The sequence below is a fragment of the Triticum dicoccoides genome, chromosome 3B (genome assembly GCF_002162155.2).
Source record: "Triticum dicoccoides isolate Atlit2015 ecotype Zavitan chromosome 3B, WEW_v2.0, whole genome shotgun sequence".
Lineage (NCBI taxonomy): Eukaryota > Viridiplantae > Streptophyta > Magnoliopsida > Poales > Poaceae > Triticum > Triticum dicoccoides.
The window spans coordinates 608,408,448-608,421,502 of NC_041385.1; positions in this window are offsets into that span (position 1 = coordinate 608,408,448).

The following is a 13,055-nucleotide window of genomic DNA, read 5'->3' on the forward strand; positions in this document are numbered from 1 at the left end:
ACATACGCAAATAAGAGCGAGAAGAGAGCAAAGGAACGATCGTGAAGCTAGCAATGATCAAGAAGTGATCCTGAACTCCTACGTACGTCAAACATAACCCAGAAACCGTGTTCATTTCCCGGACTCCACCGAAAAGAGACCATCACGGCTACACACACGGTTGATGCGTTTTAATTCGGATCTGGTGTCAAGTTATCTACAACCGGACATTAACAAATTCCCATTTTCCTATAACCACAGGCACGGCTTTTGAAAGATTATACCCTGCAGGGGTGTCCCAACTTAGCCCATGATAAGCTCTCATGATCAAAGAAGGATATACCTTCTCCCAGGAAGACCCGATCAGACTCGGAATCCCGGTTTACAGGACATTTCGACAATGGTAAAACAAGACCAGCAAAGCCGCCCGATGCCCCGACAAATCCCGATAGGAGCTGCACATATCTCGTTCTCAGGGCAACACCGGATGAGACATCCTATGAGTAAAACCAGACCTCGAGTTTCCCCGAGGGGGCCCCGCAGTCTACTCGGTTCGGACCAACACTTAGACAAGCACTGGCCCGGGGGAGCTAAAATAAAGATGACCCTTAGGTTGGCCGACCCAAGGGAAGGGTATAGGTGGTGGTGAGGCAAATGGTAAAACCAAGGTTGGGCCTTGCTGGAGGAGTTTTATTCAAAGCGAACTGTCAAGGGGGTCCCATAAATCACCCAACCGCGTAAGGAGCGCAAAATCCGGGAACATAACACCGGTATGACGGAAACTAGGGCGGCAAGAGTGGAACAAAACACCAGGCATAAGGCCGAGTCTTCCACCCTTTACCAAGTATATAGATGCACTAATAATATAAGAGATATTGTGATATCCCAACAAAATCCTGTCCGCCATGGAGCAATCTTCAACTTCACCGGCAACTAGCAACGCTATAAGAGGGGCTGAGCAAAGCGGTAACATAGCCAAACAACGGTTTGCATAGGAAAGGTGTCAAAGGTTAGAGGTTCATGGCAATATGGGAGGCTTGATGAGCAAAAGATAGGTAACGCAGCATAGCGATAGAACGAAGCAACTAAAATAGCAATGATAGTAGTGAGATCCAGGGTAGCGGTCATCTTGCCTGAAATCCCGCTAGGAAGAAGAACGAGTCCATGAAGAAGACGAACGGATGAAGCCGAACCAAGCATAGACGAACGAATCCTCACGATCGCAACGAAACATGAACTATCGAAAAGAAGTACACAACAAGGTAAACACACCACACATGAACAAGGCATGATGCACAAACAAGCATGATGCATGACAAAGCTACATGAGGCTACTCATGGCAAGAGATGGTGCAACAAGAGCAACACATCAAGGCAAGTTTAAATGAGGCCGGGAGCAACATATAACAATTCCGTAAGTCCTCATATGCAAATTTCGAAGTTGGTCCAGATCTGAAAAAACATTAAGTTGAAGTTGTTAAAAAGCAAGTTAAGATGCACAAAGATGATCTACACGAGATTCTAGTCAAGTTACATATGAAGTTCATTTAGTTCGGAGCTACGGCCTAGAAGATATGAGCAAAACAAGTAAACATGGCATTGATGCAAAACACATACAAACATCAAGCAAATACCTCAAAACACGGATGCAACATGATAATATGAAACTACATGCAATTCTAAGCAAGTTTCATATAGAGCACACTCAAAACGGAGCAACGGTTCAACACACACACTCTACAAGTCATAACAACAATCTGCCCAAAACAGCAACTAGGCATATTGCAAGCATCAAAACAACATGCTACAGGACGTCAACATAAAAGAAGGCATGAACATGATGTACAGGTAAATCATAACAAAACATGAACACTGAGCTATCTCCAGAAATCACTAGAACATGCTCAAATACACATGGCAAGATTGCAAATAATAGCAGTTCTAACTTTGCAGAAAATAACATCAGGTTGCAATGTTTAGAGCTATCAAACAACATGTTACAGGAGCTTATCATGGCAAACAAAGGCATGGCATGAATCTACTAATTGCATAGATCAAATGTCCTTTACTGACAATGAGCCAAAAAGGATCAGAAAATACGATGGCACCCATGTAAACATGGCAAGTTATATTACAGATTCAAACATGACAGAAACAGAATTATGAAGGCATGTTGGCGAGCTTGTACCGCTCACCACAGGTCAATAAATGGCATGGAAAGGAAAACAACAGTAAGAAGACTTGTTTGTGGAGCTAAGCATGGCAAGAGAAAGTTCATAGGGTGCATGGAACACTAGCAACAATCATGGAAACAACTGATCTTAATGTTAACAGGCTGACAACAACATTATGTAGCAAGTTCGGAGCAAGATTACAACAAGTTACAGCAAGCTATAATTGCAACCAGGGACATGAATGGATAGAGCATGACATGTAGAACAAAACACCCTTAGTGAACATCTCCAGATTATGCATAGAATGACTAGTAGCAACAGATTTACATAGCATCACGAAATAACAGATTCAGCCTAGCAAAACAGCAACATCAAGTACACTACTTAACAAGCTTGATTCACTCCCCACAAGTCACTGCATGACAAGATAAGCATAGAATAAGCAAGAAGACATGTTTATGAAACCAACCTAGGCAAGAACAAGTTCATAGCATGCAAGGATCAACTACAACAACCTTGGCAAAATTGAATAACATGTAAACAATCTACCAGGAAACATTTTGTAGCAAAAGTAGAGAACGAAAATGACATGCTAGACTACTCCATAATTGCAAACAGGGGCACGAATGGATAGAGCATAACCATATGTTCAAAACATCCTTACTGAAGTATCTCAAAATATGCATGGATCTCTCTGTAGCACCAAGTTTACATGGCATCACAATAACAGCAGAACAGGGACTAAAATCAGCAATATCACGGAGCCTAGTTTGCATGCTTGTGCTAGTCACCACATTGATCACAAAAATACATGGTAAGCACCTCTGTAAATATGGCATGGCATAGTTCAAAACACATGTAGACATCAACCTCATAGGATGAACACATCAATCATGGCAAAAATGACAAAAGTGCATGTTTTGTTAACAGACAGCAGGCAACATTATGAAGCACTCTTGCAACGAAGATTCAGGCATCAAGATGGACTCAAAAGAACATGATGCAATGGAATGAAATGACTTACTTGTTGAGGCGAACAATTTGACATATTACATGCACAAAATGGAGCCACGGATGTAGAGATATGATGCGATGAACATGGCATGATAATGTCACAGATTCGGGGACTTAGGCAAAATTACCTCCGCGAAAAGTCAACGCGGGACGGGGGAATCTGGGATGCGGGGATGCCGCGTTTGGTTCAACTCCTGGTGGATCTGATCCCGGCGATCGGATCCTTGCGAGGTGGCGGCGCCGGCGAACTCCGGCGAGGCGGACGCGGAACTCCGGCGACGACGTGGAGGCGCGGGGGAGTGGAGGAGGCAGCGACGGTGAAGGGGCAGCGGGCGGCGCCCTGGCGGGAGGCGAGACGGTGGCGGTTGGCATGGAGGCCAAGGGCGGCGGCGAGCGAAGGAGGTGGCCGGCGGCGCCCTGGCCGGCGGCGGAGGCGGACGCGCGTGGGCTCGCGCGGGAGGAGGCGCACGCCACTGGCGGCGGCGGCGGCGGGACCGCGAGCGGCAGTGCCAGCGAGGTCCGGGCGACGGCGCAGCCAGGCCGGGCGGCGGCGCGGCCGGGCTGGAGAGGGCCGAGCGCGGGCCCAGCAGGCCGCGGCGGGCGCGAGGGGAGAGAGAGGGAGGGTTCGGGCTGACGTGGCGGCGACGGGTTGGCTATAGGCGGCGGCGTAGCTGAGGTGGCGGCCTCCAATTTGTCGGAGCGACGTGGAGGCTGGACATGTCTGGCGGGGTTGGACATGTCCGGCGCGCGAGGGGAGCGGGGCTAGGGTTTCGTGTGCGAAAATGGACGGGGAGGACGTTTTTATAGGTAGAAGGAGCTAGGAGAGTCCAAATGGAGCACGGTTTTCGGCCACGCGATCGTGATCGAACGACCGAGAGCATGGAGGGGAGTTAGATGGGTTTTGGTCCACTTTGGAAGGGGTGTTGGGCTGCAAAGAGAAGGGGGGTTTCGAGCTACACGATTAACCGTTGGAGTATCAAACGGACTCCAAATGGCACGAAACTTGACAGACGGTCTACCGATGCTATACCAAGGCCGCTTGGCGAGACTCGGTCCATTCCGAGAACGTTTAACACCCGCTCACAATGAGAGACAAAAGGGGGACGCCGGGGGGCATAGAAGCGCCGTATTGCAAAATGGACAACGGGGAAAATGCTCGGATGCATGAGACGAACACGTATGCAAAATCAGATGCACATGATGACATGACAAAATGCAACACGCAAGAAAATGACATGGCAACTACGGCGAATAACTGGCAGACACCTGGCGCATCGAATCCGGGGCGTTACAAAACTCCTCCACTAACAAGAGATCTCGTCCCGAGATCTTAGGACCGAGACGGAAGGGAAAAGGGATGAGGTGAAACAAGAACTCGAGAATAAGCCAAGAATCGAGAGCACTCGAGAAGAAGAGAGGAACAACGAGAATAGCGAGAATCGAAAGCTCACGGAATCAGATAGACTATGAGACAACTCTGGTTCGAACGAGATAAGAAACGAATAAGACTGAAAGGATTTAGGCAGCACTCCGTCTAAACATGGAAGGAATAGAGCAAGAACTTGAGAGGATGGAATGATAGTTGATGAAGACATGACACAAAACCTCCGGAAAGAATTAAAAGAGTTGAATGAATAGAACGGAGAAGAAAATGACAACTTGTGCCACGAATGAAATAGAAAGCAACCTTAGACGAAAAGATTGAATGGAGTTGTTGAGAAAATTCAACAACGAAAAGAATAAGCTTGTTGTGGACTTATGGATAACCTCTCAAAATCAGAAGGTGATAACCAGCCGCAAACGGAAATGATTGGATAACTTAGAAGAACGAAGAAATGCAAAACTCCACTTCAAAAGAATACGGAGAATTAATTGCACTTCGAGACGCGAGAAGAAAAGATACTTGAACTCCACCCACAAAATCTTGATGAAAACTTGAAGAATGAGTTAAATCATGAAGAACCACCATGAAGAACTCCGGTAACAAAAGGATGATGATATAGAATGAAGGATGAAAGAATAAGATGAGCCTTGCGATGATTTAGACGAAGGTTTCCGACGAAATGGCTGAGGAAATTGAACTCCGGGAAAAGAAAAAGATGGACACACTTGGAACTAGAATTTATTCATCAAGAACAAACTCCGAAGGAAGGGATTAATCACTCTGATGAAATAAGAATAAGATTTATTGTATGCTTATCCTTCATCAAATTAAATTGATGACAAACAATGGATTTTTGCATATTACTTATTCTCATTGGAAAAGGATTGAGGGGGGATATAGCGCAACACTTGAGAGAGTCTTCATGAACCACCAATAGGATTGAAAAGAACGAATGAATTAAAATGATAATCAAAGAAAAAGAATCTTCGACGAACCACCGTAAAAATTCGGAAATGACTGATGAAAGAGAATGAATCACCGGGAAGAATTAGAAGAACAAATATGCTAGAGGGGATTTAGATGCAAAAGAATAAAGAGATCATGAGCTAATTACAGAACACTTGAACGAAGCACCGGGATAATTGGATAACGGTAACTGAAATCTGAGGACGAAGAATTTTTCTGGAATGATGGCCTCCGGTGAAAAGAAACGGAAAAACAACTCCTGACAAACTCCGGATGGGTAAGAAAAGGAATATCTGACAAATGGAATAATTGAGAGGATAATAAGAATCTAGAACCATGAATCTTCGGAAGAACGGACAGGATTTAGAGGGAAAAATCTTCGATCTTCAAATGGCGACGAGAAACACCACCAAAATTACTGAGATACTTCGGAAGAATGAAAAAGAGGAAAGGTTGAACCAAAGACGAAAAGAATTTGAACGAGATCTTGGAAAAGGCAACTGACTGATGAAATTCATACTTACGTCATACTTCGAAAAGAATTAGGAATGGCTCCGGAATAATTAGAAGAGTCAGGTAAGATCCTGGGAAAAGACCTGTGGGTTAGGGCCCACTAAAAAGAAACACCGTTGGAAAGGATTGTTGAAAAGATAGATGATGCACCGGAACAATTGAAATATTTGAATGACGTGACAACCTCAAATTAATTGGAACACAGACGAATCTCCTGAGATGTCTTGAGCACTCCAGAAGGATAAACTAGCGAGAGGCGAATGAGCAGGGAAAACACTTGAGCCGAGGAAAAGAATAAAATCACTACCAAAAATTAGAATTGAATCCACCGGAGAAGAAAAAGAGATGATGAATGACGAACAAGACGAGAATTCACCGGTTGAAATAATTGAGGTAAGACTGAAGAGACTCCGCACGAATGGAATTGATGCTCGAAAGAGATTCAAGCTTCGGGAAGAAGAGGGTGGGAGGGCGGGAAAACAAAGACAACTTGGAAGGGGAAACCGACGAATATCTTGAAGAGAAAACACCGGTTGAAATCATTGAAGAAAGAAAACAAAGACTTCGCATGAGTAGGATGGATACTCGATTATGGACTCCGGCTCGGAGATGAAAAAGGGAGGGTGGGTGGGAAAAGAAAATAACTGAGGATTGAACTTGGCAAAGATGAAGAGGCTCGAGTCAACTTGACGAGAAATGCACCGGATGAAAAGAGCTGAGAACCAACGATCAGAAAACCAACTGCGTGATCCTAAAGAAGAATTTGAAGGGGAAGAGGAGTAGTTCAAAACACCTACGTCAAGATTCCTGACCAGAGCGACGAAGGGGCTGAGGAGTAGGAAGAATTCCTACTCTCCGATATAACTAGACTCCGAAAAACAGTTTTCTTCTAGACTCAACAACGGCCAAACTACACGATCAATCAAGGGGCTAGTAAGGTCGGTCGAGGCTCTGATACCAACTTGTCACGCCCAATATGCGACCCTATCCGAAAGGAACTCGAAGGTCCCACCAAGGATAGAACCGCATATTGAAACGCTTTTGCAAGGTGGATATAATTACATCAACATTACATAATAGATGGGGATACATACAAGAGGCATACAATGCCACACGAATACAACATCACAATACATAAAAGCAACATCCGACTACGGATGAAACACAAACATAAGCTCAAACGACATCCACCCTGCTAGCCCAGGCTGCCGACCTGGAGCCTAACCCTGATCGAAGAAGATGCAGAAGAAGAACTCCAAGACAAGCAAACATCGCTCTCGCATCACGATCATCGCAAAACCTGTACCTGCAACTGTTGTTGTAGTGATCTGTGTGCCACGAGGACTCAGCAATCCCATTACAAGGGTATCAAGACTAGCAAAGCTTAAAAGGAAAGGAAGGGGTAAAGTGGTGAGGTTGCAGCAACGACTAAGCATATATGGTGGCTAACATACACAAATAAGAGCGAGAAGAGAGCAAAGGAACGGTCGTGAAGCTAGCAATGATCAAGAAGTGATCCTGAACTCCTACTTACGTCAAACATAACCCAGAAACCGTGTTCACTTCCCGGACTCCGCCGAAAAGAGACCATCACGGCTACACACATGGTTGATGCGTTTTAATTTGGATCTGGTGTCAAGTTATCTACAACGGGACATTAACAAATTCCCATCTGCCTATAACCCCAGGCACGGCTTTCGAAAGATTATACCCTGCAGGGGTGTCCCAACTTAGCCCATGATAAGCTCTCGCGATCAATGAAGGATATACCTTCTCCCAGGAAGACCCGATCAGACTCAGAATCCCGGTTTATAAGACATTTTGACAATGGTAAAACAAGACCAGCAAAGCCGCCCGATGCGCCGACAAATCCCGATAGGAGCTGCACATATCTCGTTCTCAGGGCAACACCGGATGAGACATCCTACGAGTAAAACCAGATCTCGAGTTTCCCCGAGGGGGCCCCGCAGTCTACTCGGTTCGGACCAACACTTAGACAAGCATTGGCCCGGGGGGGCTAAAATAAAGATGACCCTTGGGTTGGCCGACCCAAGGGAAGGGTATAGGTGGTGGTGAGGCAAATGGTAAAACCAAGGTTGGGCCTTGCTGGAGGAGCTTTATTCAAAGCGAACTGTCAAGGGGGTCCCATAAATCACCCAACTGCGTAAGGAACGCAAAATCCGGGAACATAACACCGGTATGACGGAAACTAGGGCGGCAAGAGTGGAACAAAACACCAGGCATAAGGCCGAGTCTTCCACCCTTTACCAAGTATATAGATGCATTAATAACATCAGAGATATTGTGATATCCCAACAAAATCCTGTCCGCCATGGAGCAATCTTCAACTTCACCTGCAACTAGCAACGCTATAAGAGGGGCTGAGCAAAGCGGTAACATAGCCAAACAACGGTTTGCATAGGAAAGGTGTCAAATGTTAGAGGTTCATGGCAATATGGGAGGCTTGATGAGCAAAAGATAGGTAACGCAGCATAGCGATAGAACGAAGCAACTAGCATAGCAATGATAGGAGTGAGATCCAGGGTAGCGGTCATCTTGCCTGAAATCCCGCTAGGAAGAAGAACGAGTCCATGAAGAAGACGAACGGATGAAGCCGAACCAAGCGTAGACAAACGAATCCTCACGATCACAACGAAACAGGAACTATCGAAAAGAAGTACACAACAAGGTAAACACACCACACATGAACAAGTCATGATGCACAAACAAGCATGAAGCATGACAAAGCTACACGAGGCTACTCATGGCAAGAGATGGTGCAAACAAGAGCAACACATCAAAGCAAGTTTAAATGAGGCCGGGAGCAACATATAGCAATTCCGGTAAGTCCTCATATGCAAATTTCAAAGTTGGTCCAGATCTGAACAAACATTAAGTTGAAGTTGTTAGACAACAAGTTAAGATGCACAAAGATGATCTACACGAGATTCTAGTCAAGTTACATATGAAGTTCATTTAGTTCGGAGCTACGGCCTAGAAGATATGAGCAAAACAAGTAAAACATGGCATTGATGCAAAATGCATACAAACATCAAGCAAATACCTCAAAACACAGATGCAACATGATAATATGAAACTACATGCAATTCTAAGCAAGTTTCATATAGAGCACACTCAAAACGGAGCAACGGTTCAACACACACACTCTACAAGTCATAACATTCTGCCCAAAACAACAACTAGGCATATTGCAAGCATCAAAACAACATGCTACAGGACCTCAACATAAAAAAAAGGCATGGACATGATGTACAGGTAAATCATAACAAAACATGAACACTGAGCTATCTCCAGAAATCACTAGAACATGCTCAAACACACATGGCAAGATTGCAAATAATAACAGTTCAGACTTTGCAGAAAATAACATCAGGTTGCAATGTTTAGAGCTATCAAACAACATGTTACAGGAGCTTATCATGGCAAACAAAGGCATGGCATGAATCTACTAATTGCATAGATCAAATGTCCTTTACTGACCATGAGCCAAAAAGGATCAGAAAATACGATGGCACCCATGTAAACATGGCAAGTTATATTACAGATTCAAACATGACAGAAACAGAATTATGAAGGCATGTTGGTGAGCTTGTACCGCTCACCACAGATCAATAAATGGCATGGAAAGGAAACCAACAGTAAGAAGACATGTTTATGGAGCTAAGCATGGCAAGAGCAAGTTCATAGGGTGCATGGAACACTAGCAACAATCATGGCAACAACTGATCTTAATGTTAACAGGCTGACAGCAACATTATGTAGCAAGTTTGGAGCAAGATTACAACAAGTTACAACAAGCTATAATTGCAACCAGGGACATAAATGGATAGAGCATGACATGTGGAACAAAACACCCTTAGTGAACATCTCCAGATTATGCATAGAATGACTAGTAGCAACAGATTTACATAGGATCACGAAATAACAGATTCAGCCTAGCAAAACAGCAACAGCAAGTACACTACTTAACAAGCTTGATTCACTCCCCACAAGTCATTGCATGACAAGATAAGCATAGCATCAGCAAGAAGACATGTTTATGAAACCAACCAAGGCAAGAACAAGTTCATAGCATGCAAGGATCAACTACAACAACCTTGGCAAAATTGAATAACATGTAAACAATCTGCCAGGAAACATTTTGTAGCAAACGTAGAGCACGAACATGACATGCTAGACTACTCCATAATTGCAAACAGGGGCATGAATAGATATAGCATAATCATATGTGCAAAACATCCTTACTGAAGTATCTCAAAATATGCATGGATCTCTCTGTAGCACCAAGTTTACATGGCATCACAATAACAGCAGAGCAGGGACTAAAATCAGCAATATCACGAAGCCTAGTTTGCATGCTTGTGCTAGTCACCACATTGATCACAAAAATACATGGTAAGAACCTCTGTAAATATGGCATGGCATAGTTCAAAACACATGTAGACATCAACCTCATAGGATGCACACATCTATCATGGCAAAAATGACAAAAGTGCATGTTTTGTTAACAGACAGCAGACAACATTATGAAGCACTCTTGCAACGAAGATTCAGGCATCAAGACGGAGTCAAATGAACATGATGCAATGGAATGAAATGAAGTACTCGTTGAGGCAAACAATTTGACATATTACACGCACAAAACAGAGCTACGGATGTAGAGATATGATGCGATGAACATGGTATGATAATGTCACAGATTCGGGGACTTGGGCAAAATAACTCCGCGAAAAGTCAACGCGGGACGGGGGAATCCGGGATGCGGGGATGCCGCATTTGGTTCAACTCATGGTGGATCTGATCCCAGCAATCGTATCCGGCAAGGTGGCGGCGCCGACGAACTCCGGCGAGGCGGATGTGGAACTCCGGCGACGACGTGGAGGCGCGGGGGAGCGGAGGAGGCAGCGCCGGCAAAGGGGCGGCGGGCGGCGCCTGGCGGGAGGCGAGACGGCGGCGGTTGGCGCGGAGGCCGAGGGCGGCGGCGAGCGGAGGAGGCGGCCGGCGGCGGCCGGGAGCGCGGACGGCGGCGCCCTGGCCGGCGGCGGAGGCGGACGCGCGCGGGCTCGCGCGGGGGGAGGCGCACGCCACTGGCGGCGGGACCGCGGGCGGTGGCGCCGGCAAGGTCTGGGTGGCGGCGCAGCCGGGCCGGGCGGCGGCGCGGCCGGGCTGGAGAGGGCCGAGCGCGGGCCCAGCGGGCCGCGGCGGGTGCGGGGGGAGAAAGAGGGAGGGCGCGGGCTGACGTGGCGGCGACGGGTTTGCTGTAGGCGGCGGCGGAGCTGAGGTGGCGGCCTCCGATTCGTCGGAGCGACGTGGAGGCTGGACATGTCCGGCGGGGTTGGACATGTCCGGCGCGCGAGGGGAGCGGGGCTAGGGTTTCGTCTGCGAAAATGGACGGGGAGGACGTTTTTATAGGTAGAAGGAGCTAGGAGAGTCCAAATGGAGCACGGTTTTCGGCCACGCGATCGTGATCGAACGGCCGAGAGCATGGAGGGGAGTTAGATGGGTTTTGGGCCACTTTGTAAGGGGTGTTGGGCTGCAAAGAGAAGGGGGGTTTCGGGCTACGCGGTTAACCGTTGGAGTATCAAACGGACTCCAAATGGCACGAAACTTGACAGACGGTCTACCGGTGCTATACCAAGGCTGCTTGGCAAGACTCGGTCCATTCCGAGAATGTTTAACACCCGCTCACAACGAGAGACAAAAGGGGGACGCCGTGGGGCATAGAAGCGCCGGATTGCAAAACGGACAACAGGGAAAATGCTCGGATGCATGAGACGAACACGTATGCAAAATGAGATGCACATGATGACATGACAAAATGCAACACGCAAGCAAATGACATGGCAACTACGGCGAATAACTGGCAGACACCTGGCGCATCGAATCCGAGGCGTTACAGCACCCTGCATGGTAGTACCACACCTGGGTTGCGGAAGTACCGTGTTAGATTTTTGCATCCATAAAATCTCAGCGGAGGTAGTCACGGATGTAATTTTTCATATCCGTGCCTACCATGCCTGGACCGTGGCTGCCCTGCGGTAGTACCGCATGGTGTCGCGGTAGTACCGCGCCAGCGGTTCTACCGCACCGTGTCAGTGCTCTTCTGTTCAGGTCCAGGCTCTGCCGCGCCCACGGTAGTACCGCGGGCCACCGCGGTAGTATTGCAGGCCCGTGCGGTAGTACCTCTCCTGTGGTGCGGTAGTACGGCGGGTCGCAGGCTGAGTGGTGGGTAACGGTTGGAATTGCCCCCCCACTATATAAGGGGATCTTCTTCTCCAAGAAGACTTACCTCTTCCATCCCTAAGCTCCATTGTTGCTCCAAGCTCCATTTTCGCCCGATCTCTCTCCCTAGCCAATCAAACTTGTTGATTTGCTCGGGATTGGTTGAGAAGGCCCCGATCTACACTTCCACCAAGAGAAATTTGATTCCCCCCACTAATCCCTTGCGGATCTTGTTACTCTTGGGTGCTTGAGCACCCTAGACGGTTGAGGTCACCGCGGAGCCATAGTCCATTGTGGTGAAGCTTCGTGGTGTCATTGGAGCCTCCAATTAAGTTGTGGAGATTTCCCCAACCTTGCTTGTAAAGGTTCGATCACCGCCTCCAAGGGCACGAATAGTGGAATCACGATATATTGCATTGTGTGAGGGCGTGAGGAGAATATGGTGGCCCTAGTGGCTTCTTGGGGAGCATTGTGCCTCCACACCGCTCTAACGGAGACGTACTTCCCCTCAAAAGGAAGGAAATTCGGTAACACATCCTCGTCTCAATCGGTTCCACTTTTGGTTATCTCTCACCTTTACTTGTGCAAGCTTATTTTGTGTTGCATTCCTTGCTTGCTTGTGTGCTTGTTGTTATCGCATCATATAGGTTGCTCACCCAGTTGCATATCTAGACAACCTACTTTGATGCAAAGTTGTAATTGGTAAAGAAAAGCTAAAAATTGTTAGTTACCTATTCACCCCCCTCTGGTCAACTATATCGATACTTTTAGTGGTGATGCTC